This window comes from Phascolarctos cinereus, unplaced genomic scaffold (assembly GCF_003287225.1).
Source record: "Phascolarctos cinereus isolate Bilbo 61053 unplaced genomic scaffold, phaCin_HiC Scaffold_7;HRSCAF=346, whole genome shotgun sequence".
Lineage (NCBI taxonomy): Eukaryota > Metazoa > Chordata > Mammalia > Diprotodontia > Phascolarctidae > Phascolarctos > Phascolarctos cinereus.
The window spans coordinates 192,169,700-192,184,815 of record NW_027556180.1 but is presented as its reverse complement, the minus strand read 5'-3'; positions in this window follow the sequence as shown (position 1 = coordinate 192,184,815).

Below are 15,116 nucleotides of genomic sequence, written 5' to 3'. Positions count from 1 at the left end.
AAACTTTGTTCATTAATTTTTAGTTTTCAACATTAACTTTCATAGGATTTTGAGTTCCACATTTTGTCCCCAGCTCTCTCCTCCCATACCCCAACATGGCACACAATTTGATATATTCTCTACATCTACATTCATATTGAACTTATTTTCACATTAGTCATGTTGAACTCAAAATTGTAAGAAAGAATTAAAAATGTATTTGCATGTTACTGGGTAAAATAAAATCTTAAATAAGAAATGAAAATAAATAAATAATGAAATAAATATTGATGGGTTAAAAAAAGAAAAGTCAGGAGTTGAGAGATGTTATGTGTAAGGAAAAACAAGGAGACCAATGTCACTGGATTTCAGAACAAATGGAGCTGGGTAACATGAAAGACAACTGTAAATGTATAAAGGGGGCCAGGTTATGAAGGGCAATAAAAGACAAACAGAAAATTTTCTATTTAATCCTGAAGGCAGTAAGGAGTCATTAGATTTTATTCAACAGTTTGATGTCATGGTTATACATGTGTTTTAGACGGATCCATTTGATACCTAAGTGGAGCAAAGTTTGAATTGGGGAGAGACTTAAAACAGGGAGAACAGATTAGAGTACTCTGCTGCAATAGTCCTGGCATAGGTAATAAGGGTCTACACTAGTTTTTTGGTTGTTTTACAATAGAGAAGGAGGAACATAAGAGAGATATTAAAAAGGCAGAAACAATAGTTTCAACTGGATAATTTGTGATAAAGAGTGAAGCATCCAGAATGACACCTAGATTTTGAGCCTGTGTGACTGGGAAGATGATGATACCTTTGACAGCAATATGAAAATTAGGAAAATAAATTTCTTTGGGAAAAAAATAATGAGCTCACTTTTGGATATGTTGTGGTTAAGCTGCTTACAGGACAACAATTTGAAGCTATCTCACAGGAAGTTGGAGAAGCAAGATTGGAAATGAGAGAGAGGTTATGTCTATGAAGATATAACAATAATAGGAGCATAAATATTACCTACACAACATCTGGGAAACATAATTTCTTTTATATTACCTTTGTCTCTGTGAAGATTGAGCTCAGAGTTAATAGAGTTTCTATATGTAATTAATCCCACAAATTTCATATCCAAATGAGGCATTGTCAATGAATAAGTCTACATCTAAGCTACCACCAGGCTAGGTTTTAAATGTGTTTCCTTAGTGCCATGATGCTTGCTTAACTGCCTGAAAAATCTGGCACAGTTTTCATGTCTAGTCCTCTTAATAGTTTATTCTCATGAAGCTCATATTCCCGGCCTACATGCTGTTCTTGGACAAGAATGGCCTAAATTCCTTATGGTAGCATCTTTCTCTAATTATCACAAAGCAGCCTGACAGGGAAGAGCCAGATTAAAATAAACTATCTTTGTCTTACTCATGCTTTTTAATGTATTCCATGTATTCATTTGAAAAGGTCCCTTTTTGTAGGGCAAGTAGACAAGAACCAGTTACAGAATTGCTACACATGCTCCAAATCTCTTGAAGCACCTTCTATTATATCTAAATATCTAGATAACTAGATATGTGTGTACGTATGTATGTGTATATATATACATATATATGTATATATATATACACATATATATACATACACACATATCTTTGTGTATATATACATATATCTGTATGTATGCATGTATATATGTGTGTATATATAACATATGTATGCATATATATGTATATGTATATATAATGCATGTATGTATATATATTCTTTGTATATAATGTATGTTTTTCAGATGCTTCAATGTAGAAAATAACATAAGCTCCACTCATCTTAAATATACTATCTATTTTCCTATTTATCTACACATACATATATAGAGATGGTTAGTACATGATCTTAAGTTCTTCTACTATGTCATCCATCTTGTCACTATCCCTTTGAAAAGATGACTTTGAAAGCTAAAAATCATGTTAATATCCCTATAATTCCCCTTAACTTCATTTGTGTCACCCATACCCAGTTAGACATTTTAATTTCTAGTTGAAGTCATATAGAGTTTATTCATTTCTACTCCTCTTGAAAGGAATAATAATACTATCAATAAAACACTTTGAGATTCATTAAGCTGTTACTTAAAACAATTCTGTAAGATAAGTAGGAAAAGATTATTATCTTTATTTTCAGTTGAGGAAACAGAGGCACAGAAAAAATGGAATGACTTTTGCCCAGTAACAGAATTCATGAATTATTGCAAATAATGCTTTGATCTAGGTCATAGAGTGCACTTTCCATTTTGCCAAGCTACCTTTCAGGAAGTATTGATGGAGAAGAGAGCACATGGTTACTGCTTTCACATATTTGAAATATCTATAGAAGACTGTGATTGAATATATTTTTATTCAGAGAGCATAATAGGCTTGATGAATAGAAGTTACAAGGGTTCAGATTTCTTTTCACTCTAAGGAAAACTTTCTTGACAGTGCTATCCCAATAAATAAGACTCCTTAAAACATGGTAAGTTCTTTGTCATTGTAGTTTTCAAGAAGAGACTGGATAATTATTTTTCAGAGATGTCGTAGAGATGTTGTATATTTTCAGAGAGGGTTGGACTAGAAGCTGACCTTGAGGATTTGTTTCTTCCATCTCAAAGATACAGTGAATTTGGTTGTATATTTTCACTGTGTCATGCTGCTTAATAGCCTATAATTTTCATAATGAATTTTTTTTGTGTTTCCTATTAACTAATAACTAAAACAGGACATTTGATCTGATAGAATTTCAGTGGTCAAACACATCTCATGATGTCACACCAAACTTCTTCGTAGATTTAGAATTTCAGATCATTTACTTTTCAGATAAGCATCTATCACTCAGCTTTTATCCCTAATCACCAATCTGGCCATAGGACACCTTATATCTGATCAGTTGTCAAGAGCTTCCAATTTTCAACAGCTCATTTAAACCAGTGGGAATTCATGATAGGATACTAGTTTCAGAAGTCATAGAAGTTAACTCTCTCCTGAGCCAATGATGATAATCTATAACCACTCACACTACTTACAAAAGAAGGGATGGATCTAATAAGCCTCAACATACTGTTAAATTATATTTCTTACCCAGAATAAGATATCTGGATGAACTTTTATACATAAGGTAGTCAGATATCTGTGAGATATAATGAGTCATATGTTAATTATCTGACTACAATGAACAGGCAGAGATCTACTGATCAATGAAGTTACATTATTGATGATCCCACCAATATCCACTACTATTGACTGCAGTCCATAGTTGGACAGCAGCTTAATGATAGGTAGTACTTCAAGTATTAATATAGGATAATCTTGGATGTGTCAAGACCTAAACAGGATGTATGAATTTAACATATAAGAATTCTGAAAAAAGGGGAAAGTGGGTTTAAAGGTTCTATCCCTACCACTACTATAGTAGTAACACTGTGAACCATTATCCAAGTCAAGGCAGTGGATATTCCTGAAAGTATATAAATTAGTAAAATGTTTTATATATATATACATATACACACACATATATATATATATATATACACACACATATATATATATATATACACACACATATATATATATACACACACATATATATATATACATATATATAAACATATAAAACATTAAAACACTGACAATAGAGGAAGCAGCACATTATTCATATTAATCATGTAATTCTTAAGACAAGAACAGTGGATATCCACTAAAGCATGACATAATTATGAAACATTACACTTTTTTAAAGTATTTGACCTTGAAAATAAGAGAACTGAAACTAATATCTAGTAGTCTATACACCACTTTCATATTCACAACTACTGAGGAATTGGTATAGCAGATTTTTTTTCCTGTTAGTTCACATATACATACTTAAATAAAATACATGTATATCTTCCAGACATAGGCTTTTTTTAAAAGTTTTTCAGATATTCTTTCTGCATCTGCAGAGAAAGGTAACTTCATCAATCATGAATCAACAATGTAATGTGGTAGACTAAAAAAAAAGTAATGTAATGTTGTGTTACAATATGAAAGTCATAGCTTGTGTGAAAAACAAAATATTATTTTGACTTCATAAGATTTCATCTAGGAGATTGTGTTTGGTTTTAATCACCATAATTTTAAAGGGACACTAAAAACTAGAGAAATATATATATCAAAGGGTGACCAGGACATCAAAAGTTGAGTCCTTTTTACATGAATATAAATTGAAGGGACTGAAAATGGAGAAGTGTAGAATCAACTGTATATAAGTATTTCAGGGTTTGTCATGTTAAGGAGAGAAAAGACTTGCCCTATTTGGCCCCAGAGGGAAGAAAAAGGAGTAATAGGTGGAAGTTGCAAAAAAAAAAAAAAGGAAATTTCAGATATTAAGGGAAAAAATCATAATAATTAGAACTTTCCAAAAGTAGACTAAGTTGTGTCTAAGGATGTGGGTTGTCTTTCCTTGGAGGTCTTCAAGGAAGACAGCATATTGTATAACTGAAGACAACATGTTGTGAGTATTATAGTGGAGATTTCTTTTGTGTATGAATTAGACTAATTTAGCATTCTGATTCTGTGATACTATGAAATGTTCATTTTGACTTTTTTTCTTTCACTTGAAGTTTTCTTAATGCAACAAATATTGATTAAACACTTGCTATGTACAAGGCCCTATACTAGGTAATAAATTTTTGAATACTGTGTGCCTAATTTTAGTTTAATTTCTTCAGACTAAGCCGAACAGATGCTTTACTCTTGTAACAACTTACAGGATATGCTTGAAGTTTTAAATATTGTTTTTAATATTTTTTAAAAAGAGAACCTGTCTTTCTTGAGAAATGGAAAATTGTATTTTTCCCATAATATCATAAGTCAACCATCTAAAGGGTCATACCAAATGAAAAGAATAGAAGCCAAAGTAAATAATTTTTCACATAATTATTTGCGATTTAAAAGAGTACATTTTGACTGAAACCACTTTACTCCTTTAATGAGAGCATTTTGTACACTATCCAATGCTGGATCATAGCTCACTGAGAGTAGTTTCCAGAAAGTTTTGAAAAATTATAATAAAGGTGTGAAACACAAAAGTAGTCTTGGTGGAATGACAATTTAATATCATATATAATCAATTATTAGTACTTTTCATTATATTTGATAAAAAAAATCACCGGTAAAAACAAAAATATATAAGTTTGTAGTAAATTAAACCTTTGGCTTGAATTCTACAGGAAAAGAGAACAGATGAATGTGCTATTAAACACGCTTGACTGGATGATAACTGTGGGCTTTCTTGAAATAGAGAATCTCGTATTACAAATGATAACTTCAAATGTGGAATTTCCCCTAGGTTTTAAAATAGTAATAAGAGTCATCAAGTATTTTTTTTTAATTTTTATATTTTTTGATATAAGACTTAATTAGCATGATGAAGAGAATGTTTTATTTTTCTCTTGAAAGAGTACTGAATACAGAACTGAAATAAAATATCCAGTTTGCATACTATAGCAAAGAAAAAAAAAACATCAGTGGACTTCAGTCACAACTTGGAGCATGAAATTAATTTGTTAAAATTTAAATTTTATGAAAATATGTTTGCAGAACCATGTAGAGTTGGGGGGGGTTCTTAAATTTAATGAATAACTGAAAAAGAATTCATTAAGAATTTGCTCTTAATAACTCAAGCACTGTGCTAAACACTAGCAATACAAATAAAAAAGAAAGAAAGAAACATTGCATGCCCTCCAGAAACTTACATTTTAATAAGGGAGGAAAGTTATCTGTAGGGAAATGTTATTAAAAGAAGCGTGCTTTGTTCTGAGAAGTTAAAGAAAGTGAGTCTAACTTAGCAGTCCTTTCCACATCCTTTTTGGAGAAAATGGTAGCGTTGATATGATTTCCATTGTTTACAAAGAGTTAAAAGTTAGTAATAGAATGGGAAAATGAACAAAAATGGAAAAAAAAATTCTGACTCTGGAAAGCTCTTATGGTGACAAAAGAGATCAGAATACATTCTCGGAAGAAGATAGCAAAGTCAAATCTGCTGCATTCAAAGCCTCCAAGAAAAACAATAAGAACAACAACATATAAACAGGCCATGGAAGAGCTGACAAAGGATTTGGAAAATCAAGTAGAAGTAAGGGAAGTAGAGGAAAAATTGATAAGAGAAGAGATAGTGATGTAAGAAGATCATGAAAAACTAGTCAACAGCTTGTTTACGAAGCTCCTTTATGGAGACAAAAAAAAACTGAAAGAAAAATAACACTTTTTATTTTTTATTTTTGAATCTTATTTATTTGTTTGTTTTTAGTTTTAACCATTAACTTCTATTTTGAGTTCTAAATTATCTCTCACTCCCTTTACTCCCCCCTACCCAAGACATCATAAAAATCTAATATAGGCTATTCATGTACAATATTAAACATATTTCCTCATTAGTTATGTTGCAAAGAAAGATTATAACTAAAGTGGAAAACAACGAGAAAGAAGAAACAACAGAAGAAAGAAAGAAAAAAAAAACTTATCTCAAGCAGATATCTTCAATCAGCATTCATTCTCCAAATTTCTTTCTCATGATGTGGATAGTAATTTCCATCATGGGTCTTTTGGAAATGTCTTAGATCCTTGCATGGCTGAAAAGAGTTAAATCTCTCAAAGCTGTTCATCACACAATGCTGCTGTTACTCCCTTCCCCTCCCCTCCCTTGCCTCTCCTATTATCTCCTCTCCTCTCCCCTTACCTGAGGGTGTTCTGCCAAAAAGAAGACAAATTTTGATGGCCAAAAGCTACCTAGTTAACTTGGGGTTTACTGGCTAGATATCTTTCTCAAAGATCTAGCCTTAAACACAATTCATTCTGGATCTCAACAAAAGGTCTTTGCTCAAACACCACTTAATGGTTATTTGTAGGCCTCCCTGGCTCAGAGTGAATGTGAATAGTAATTGTTTTCTTCAGGCCAGAAACCCAGAGATTGATTTTTTTTAATGGAGCCATCACTAAAAGGGAGAACCTGAAAAGACCTTAACTTGAGAGAGACAAGGGCTCCCACTACATCCTGAGCCATCTCCAGTTGTTGTGATAGATATCTGACCACTGGAACTCTCTCTCTGGAGGAGAAGGTGAGGCTGGTAACTTTGCACAGCCCTCCCTCACTCAAATCAGAATCAATTGCAAATCATCTCATCATCTTCCTGTTGTCATAGTCATCTTGCAGAACAAAGGAAAAAACACAACAACCACCTGTTATTATGTACAGTATTTGCCTGGTTCTGCTCATATCAGTTCACATCAGTTCATGTAAGCCTTTCTGGGTTTTTCAGAATCCTACCTGCTCACAATTTCTTATGGAACAACAGTATTCCATTCCTTTTTTATACCAAAACTTGTTCAACCATTCCCCAATTTATAGACATCCCCTCAATTTCCATGCTATATTTTCATGCATGTGGGTTCTTCTATGATTTTTGTGATCTCTTTGAGATATAGAAGTGGTATTGCTGGGTCAAAGTGTAAGTATAATTTTATAGCACTATGGGCAGAGTTCCAAACTGATCTCCAGAATCCTAGGATCAGTTCACACTACCCCAACAATCAGTGCTCTTCACACATCTTCTCCAACATTTGTCATTTTCCTGTTTTGCCAACTTCATAGTTGTTTTAATTTATACTCTTTTAATCAACAGTGATTTAGAACATTTTTTTTCATATAACTATGGATAGCTATAATTTGTTATTCTGAAAATGGCCTGTTGAGACCCTTTGTCAATTAGGGAATCACTTGTATTCCTATAAATTTGACTCTCTTGTGCATATATTTTAGAAATGAGGCATTTATCAGAGACATTGGCTGTAAAAATTGTTTCCCAGCTTTCTTTTCCCCTTCTAATCTTGGTTGCATTGGCATTGGTCAAGAAAAAAGCCAAGACACTTTTTCAATTACATGTAAGCAAAATTGTCCATTTTGCATTTCATAATGTTCTCTATCTGTAATTTGGTCATAAATTCTTCCATTCTCTAAAAGGTTAAACCATTCTTTCTGCCCCCAATTACTTATAATCTCACTTTTATACCTAAATCATATGCCCATTTTGGCCTTACTTTGTTATGTTATATGATATTGGTCTCTGTCTACTTTCTCACATGCTATTTTCCAGTTTTCCCAACAGATTTCGTTAAATGATGAGTTCTTACAATGGAAGCTGGAGTCTTTGGGTTTATAAAAAAGTAGATTACTATAGTCATTGACTACTGTGTTTTGCATACCTAACCTGTTGCACTAATCTGCAACACTTTTGCTTAGCCAGTACCAAGTAGTTTTGATGATTGCTGCTTTACATTAGAATTTTATATTAGGTATGACTCGGCCACCTTCTCTTGCATTTCCTTTCACTATTTCCCTTGATATTATGGACATTTTCTTCTTCCAGATGAATTTTGTTATTTTTTTCTAACCCTATAAAATAATTTTACAGTAGTGTGATTGGTATGGCACTGAATCAGTAAATAAGCTTAGGTAGAATTGTCATTTTTATTATATTAGCTCAGACTACCCATGAGCAACTGATGTTTTTCCAATTATTTAGATCTGACACTATTTGTGTCAAAAGTATTTTGCAATTGTGTTCATATAGTTGCTGGGTTTATTTCAGTAGGCAAACTCCTAAATATTTTATAATGTCTACATGTCTACAGTAACTTTAAGTGGAATTTCTCTTTTTATCTTTTGCTGTTGGGCTTCTTTGGTAATATACAGAAATGCCAGTGATTTATGTGGGTGTATTTTATAGCCTATAACTTTGCTAAATCTCTTTTGATAAGATCTATTTTTGATTTTGCTGTGTCTGAGATCAGGATTGCTACTCTTTTTTTTTTTTTAATTCAGCTGAAGTTTGATATTTTATACACCGGGCCTTTTACCTTTACCCTGTGTGTGTCCCTCTGTTTCAAATGTGCTTTCTCTAAACAGCACATTGTAGGATTATGATTTTTAATCTATTCTGTTTTCTGCTTCCATTTTATGGGAGAGTTCATCCTATTCACATTCATAATCAAGATTGCTATCTTTGTGTTTCTCTGTCCTATTTCCCACCTTGTTTGTGCTTTTCTTTCTCCTTTCTCCCTTTCCCCATTTACTAGTATTTTGTTTTTGACCACAGCCTCCCTCAGTCCCCCATCCTTTCTATCCTCCCTCCTTTTTCTTCCCTTTTACCCTTACTAATTCTTACCTCCCTTCTATCTCCCCTCCGTTTTCTTCCTTCCTTTCCTTTTTCCTATAGGGCAAGTTAGGTTTCTACACCTGATTATGTTATTCACTCCTCGAGCCAAATCAGATGAGAGTACAGTTCAAACAATGCTCATCTCCCTCCCATATTTTCTTCTAGTGTAATAGGTTTTTGTGCCTTTTCCTATAACATAATTCCTTTCCTCCTAGCACAATCTCTTAATTAAATCAGGTTAATCCACTTACTTAGATCCATTTAAACCACTTACTTAGATTTTTTATCATTACATCCAAGTGAACTTATATTCACCTTCCCTATGTGTACCCCACACTAGTGGCATAATAAAAACACAGTTTTCAAGTACCATCTTCCCTTGTAGGGATGTAAACTGTGTGCCCTGATTAAGAACATGTTTCTTTTTTTCTGTCCTGTTCACCTTTTTATGTGTCTCTTAAGTCTTGTATTTGAACATCAAATTTTGTGTTTGGCACTGGTCTTTTCATCAGGAAGGTTTGGAAGTCCCCTATTTTATTGAATGTCCATCTGCTCCCCTGAAAGAGTATACTCATTTTTGTTGGGTAGTTGCTCCTTGGTTTTGACCCAAGCTCCTTTGCCTCATGGAATATCATATTCCATGTCCTATGATCTTTTAATGTAGAAGCTGCAACATCCTGCATAATAATATGTGGTCCTGAATATGGTTCCATGATATTTCAATTGTTTCTTTCTGGCTGATTGGAAGCATTTTCTCTTTGGCTTATTAATTTTGGGATTTGGCTACTATATTCCATGGTGTTTTCAATTTTGGATCTCTTTCAGGAAATGTTTAGTCAATTCTTTCTATGGCTATTTTACCCTGTGGTTCTAGGACCTCAAGTACAGTTTTCCTTGATGATTTCCTGAAAGATGTTGTCCAGTTTCTTTTTTACTTCTTGGTTTTCAGGTAGACCAATAATTATTATATTGTCTTTTTTGGATCTATTTTCCAGGTCAGCTATTTTACCAATGATGTATTTTACATTTTTATCTATTTTTTCATCATTTTTTTCTTTCTGTTTGAATATCCTTGCTCTCTCACAGAGTCATTAGCTTCCACTTGCCCAATTCTAATTTTTAACAAATTATTTTCTCCCATTAGAATTTGTACCTTCTTCTCCATTTGGCCCATTTTACTTTTTGAGGAGTTCTTCTCCTTAGTGAGTTTTTGTGCTTCTTTTTTCTGTTTGGCAAATTTTTCCTTTTAAGGAGTTTTTTTTTTAGTGTACTTTTTTTTCCTCCCATTTGGCCAATTGTAACTTTTAGGGACTTGTTTTCTTCAGTGTACTTTTTTTTCCATTTGGCCAATTTTAGTTTTCAAGGACTTTTTTCTTTTTTTTAACTTTTTAAAATTTTTTTTAGGACTTTTTTCTATGCAGCTAATTTTTATGCTTTCTTTTCCAAGCTATTGATTACTTCTTGCATATTTCTCGTTTCTTTTCCCAATTGTTCTTCTACCTCTCTCAATTTACTTTTAAAATCCTTGTTGAGCTCTTCCAAGAAGGCTTTTTGGGGCTTCAGACCAGTTCATTTCACCTTTTGTGGTTCCAGATGTGGGTTTGTTCACAATGTTGTCATCTTGAGAATTTCTGCCTTGATCTTCACTGTCCCCATAATAAGAATCTATGGTACATTTCTATTTTGTTCATGATGTTTGCTTATTTCCTAATCTTTAAAAAAAATTTGAGCTTTCCTTCTGGGGAGCAAGGGGCACTGACCCAAGATTCTTGTGCTGATAGCCCAGGGCCTGGTAACTGGATTCCTGTGTTGTGGCCTCAGATGCTGGCAGTTGGAGGCTGTAGGATTTTGTCAGCTTATGTTGTGTTGGTCTGGAATCAGCAACATTGGAGCACTAGAAATAGGGGTGGGAAGTTTGGACCCTCTAGGCTACCTGCTTACTCTTGCCTTTAAATTTCTTTGGCTCCTTGCAGATGGATGTTTTGCTGCTAGGGAATGTTTCTCTACCTGGAGCTTTCCTCTTTAGAGCTGCACTTCCCAGAGTTTTACTGAGGCACTGGCAGACTTGGCTGCAGTAGAATGCTGTGGTGCAAGGTGGTTTTCTGAGCCAGTTTCCACTGGTTACCCTGCCTGTAGTGAGGCACTAGAGTTTCCCGGTGTTTGTGCTTGCTTGTTCCACCATCTGCAATTCAGGATCTCCCCCTGATATGCTCAGGTGGGGGGTTTTCTGCTGGCTTGCTGGAATTTCTCCAGCTCTGTACTGCTCCCCTTCCCTGAAGGAAAGAGGGGTTATTCCCATTAATCCCTCAAGCTTCCTGAGCTACAAGGCTGCTGCACCCAATGTATCTTTTCCTTCAGCTTTTCCAGGACTTTTTCCTGGGGTGATACTTTCTGAGCTTTCAGCAGTTAATAAGGGAGTGTAAGAGTGACTTACTTCTTACTCCACTCTCTTAGCTCCCCTAGTTTGTTTTTTAAAGTCTCATTTTCTTCAGTATTTTTAGGGTCTACTTTAGCAAACTGTTGGCTCATTTTTCATCATTTTCTTGCATCACTCTCATTCCTTTTCACATTTTTTCCTCTACTTCTCTTACGTGTTTTTCAAAATCCTTTTTGAGCTCTTCTGTGTTCTGAGACCTATTCATATTTTTCTTGGAGGCTTTGGATGTAGTAACTTTTACTTGATTGTCTTCTTCTGAGTGTATGTTTTGATCTTCCTTGTGACCAAAGTAAGATTTTATTGTCTGAGGTTTCTTTTATTTTTCCCACTGTTTGCCAATTTTTCAGTCAATTACTTTGCTTTTTAACTCTTTGTTAAGGTAAGCCTCTGCGTGCAGTATGGAGGGCCTCCTCTTTTTACTTGCATACCCAATGGATTACTCTCTTCATCTGTATTTTATTTATGTAAGCATTGAGGGATATAAAAATTCCCCTTAGAACTTTTTTTCCTTCATCCCATAAGTTTTAGTATGTTTTCTCATTATTGTAATTCTCTTGTATGAAGTTATTGATTGTTTCTGTAATTTGTTTTTTGACTCACTCATTCTTTAGGATTAAATTATTTGGTTTCCAATTAATTTTTAGTCTATCTTTCCATGGGCCTTTATTGCATGTACTTTTTATTGAATCAAGACCTGTGGCTCAGATTCCTAAAATCTAGCCACTGCTTAGATTCTTATAATCTAGCCAATAGCTTACTAACATTCAGACTCCTCATCTCCCCAATATGATGAAAGTTCTAATAAACCTTGTCTTTGGCTGAAAGAAGATTTGGGTCAAATTCTTTCCGGCACTACCTTTGTGTTGTGATTTTGGGGTCCCAATGCCCCTGAACCCCTAAACCTCAACATTTTGGTGGCCTACATGGAGAAACTGCCTAACCCTAAGTTCTTCTCCAGCGAAGACTAGAAGATATATGTCTCCCCCCTTCCCTCCTTTCTTGGTCTGCAGTTAGGGTTGCTCTTTAAGCACCAAGGCTGGGAGGTGCTTTTCAGGCAGACAGTTACGAGCTTGTCTCACACTCAGTCTGATGCTCTCATGCTCTTGGTCCACTTGGTCAGTTCAAGTCCATGGACCTGGGTACACCTTCCATAGCATAGAGGTCAAGTATGGAGGCTATATCTGGCAGTTAATATGCTCAGTGCTAGGGAATTGTGGAAAACTACAGTTGCTTTTTGGTTCCCTGAGGCTTACTTACTCACTTCCCTCTGCACCTCTGAATCCTCCTTCATGGAGGTTACAGGGAAAAGTTAGAACAGCTAAAAATGTCTTGGCAGATTCTGGGGGCTTGTGACTGATCATTAAGAAGTTTTGAAACACCTGTACAGGTGCCAGGAGCATATCTGTTAACCCCTTTCATAGGAGAAGAGAGTTTCACCCTTTACCCCTCACCTTTGATTTTGCTGTCCACTGCCTAGGAAAGGAAGGAGGGGGGAGGGACAGCAGCTACACCAAGGGCCCTAGGCCAACCTTTGACTGGAAGCTTTACCAAGGTTCAGCACATCCTGCTCAAGGTAATGAAGCTAGCCTCCAAACTTGGGTAAGCATGTTGTTTTAAATTTTTAGTTTTAACTATTGATGAACAGATGTTGATTCTCTTTTTAAAGTAATTTGAAAGTGCATTGAACAAAACTGAAGTCACCTGATTGGGAATGGGTTTGTTTCAAGTTTCAAATTGGTGAACTTTCTTTATCACTTATGTCAAGCAACTTTTCATAATTTTGTTACTGATACAATAATTTAGCTATTGTTGGTTATTATTTTAATGTGTTAACTAGCCAAAAATCTTGTTTGGGTAATGTATGGCTTGCTGACAATTGGAAAGTGTATAGAGATCTCTAATGATTGACTTTTTACACTAGGACAAATTTAAGCTTGAGATATAAATCTTGGAAAAAAATTTCCTAAAGTGTTATTAGTGAAACTTGCTGTTTGTGGTAAAAGCTCATAGAATTTTATTTTGAGTTTTCTGATGGGTCATCATCCATCAATAATCAATATTCCACCATCTGAGAGAAATGCCACAAGTTACTCAGAGAAGGTGGTACTGGTGGCATCAAGAAAAGCAGAGAGGACAATTTTAGCCTCAGTCTAAGATGGGGTCCTCCTGGCTCGGTTTTCCCATTATGTTACTTTGAAAGGGAATGTCACCCACCTGGCTATTCCTGAGTCTGGCTATGAGGTGAATTTGATATTACATGGTTGGAAAGCTGAATTATTTGAATCCAAACATAGCTAAGTCTAGAGATTAGGGTTCCTGGAATCCCAAAATCACAACACACAGGTCCTGTTCAAAAGAATTCAATCCAAGCCTTCTTTCTGCTAAAAACAAGTTTTATTGAAGATTCATTGTATTAGTGAGACTCTTAAGGAATCTGAACATCTGTGAGCTATTGGCTAGATTGTGAAAATCTGAGCAGTGGTTAGATTATAAGAATCAGAGCATCTCAATGGAGATGAGATGGATCTTATGTACAGAAAGACTATGGGAAGGATCTAGGAGTGGCCAAGTAGTATACGAGGTAATAGAACTCTAGGGGTGGCCAAGGGAGAATGGAGCCTAGATAGGATTAATAGTGGGAAGTGGCCAGGTAACATAAGGAGGTCTAGGCTACCTTAAGGGGTAACAGATTGGGCATAGCCACAATGAAAGGTCAGTTGATGGGATTATCACCTCAGGGGACTGCCACAGATTTGGTCATGTGAGAAAATCCAGGGTTTTCCTTTTTGGGGTCTAGATCCCATCCTCATCATTCCCCCCTCAAACGTATGTGATACAAATTCTTTTGGGGCAAGGGGCAAAGGTCTTGGCTTCAGAAACTGCTCCCTGCTGGCAAGGGGCATAGAGCTGTCCCTGACTGAAGAGGGTCCTAAAGAGGAGGTTGACTGGAATGGAGCACAAGCAGCATCCAGGGGACAATTGAGGGGATATTGGCTGGTACCTGCTGTTTGCTACCAACTGTAGGTGAAAGGCCTGTAGTCTGGAAGACGCAAATCTGACAGAAAAGACTGCAGTGCTCAGAAATAAAATGGAATTCATTTTTCCCACCACGCAGTATCAAATCTACCTCATAGCCAAACTCAGGAATAGCCAGGTGGGTAACATTCTTTTTCAAAGGAACATAAAGGGGAAACTTAACTAGGAGTATCCCATTCTTAGACTGAGGCTAAAACTGTCCTCTCAGCTTTTCCCAATGCTGACTTACCATCAGTATCACATTCTCTCTGAGTAGCAGGTGGCATTTCTCTGAGATGGTGGATTATTGATTATTGATGGATTATTAAGATTCATCAGACAACTCAAAATAAATCCCACCAGCTTTTATCTCAAAACAGCAAGTTTCACTAATTATAGGTTAGGAAAAAACTTTTCCAAGATTTGCATTTCAAACTTAAATTTGTCCTGGTGTAAAAGGCCAATCCT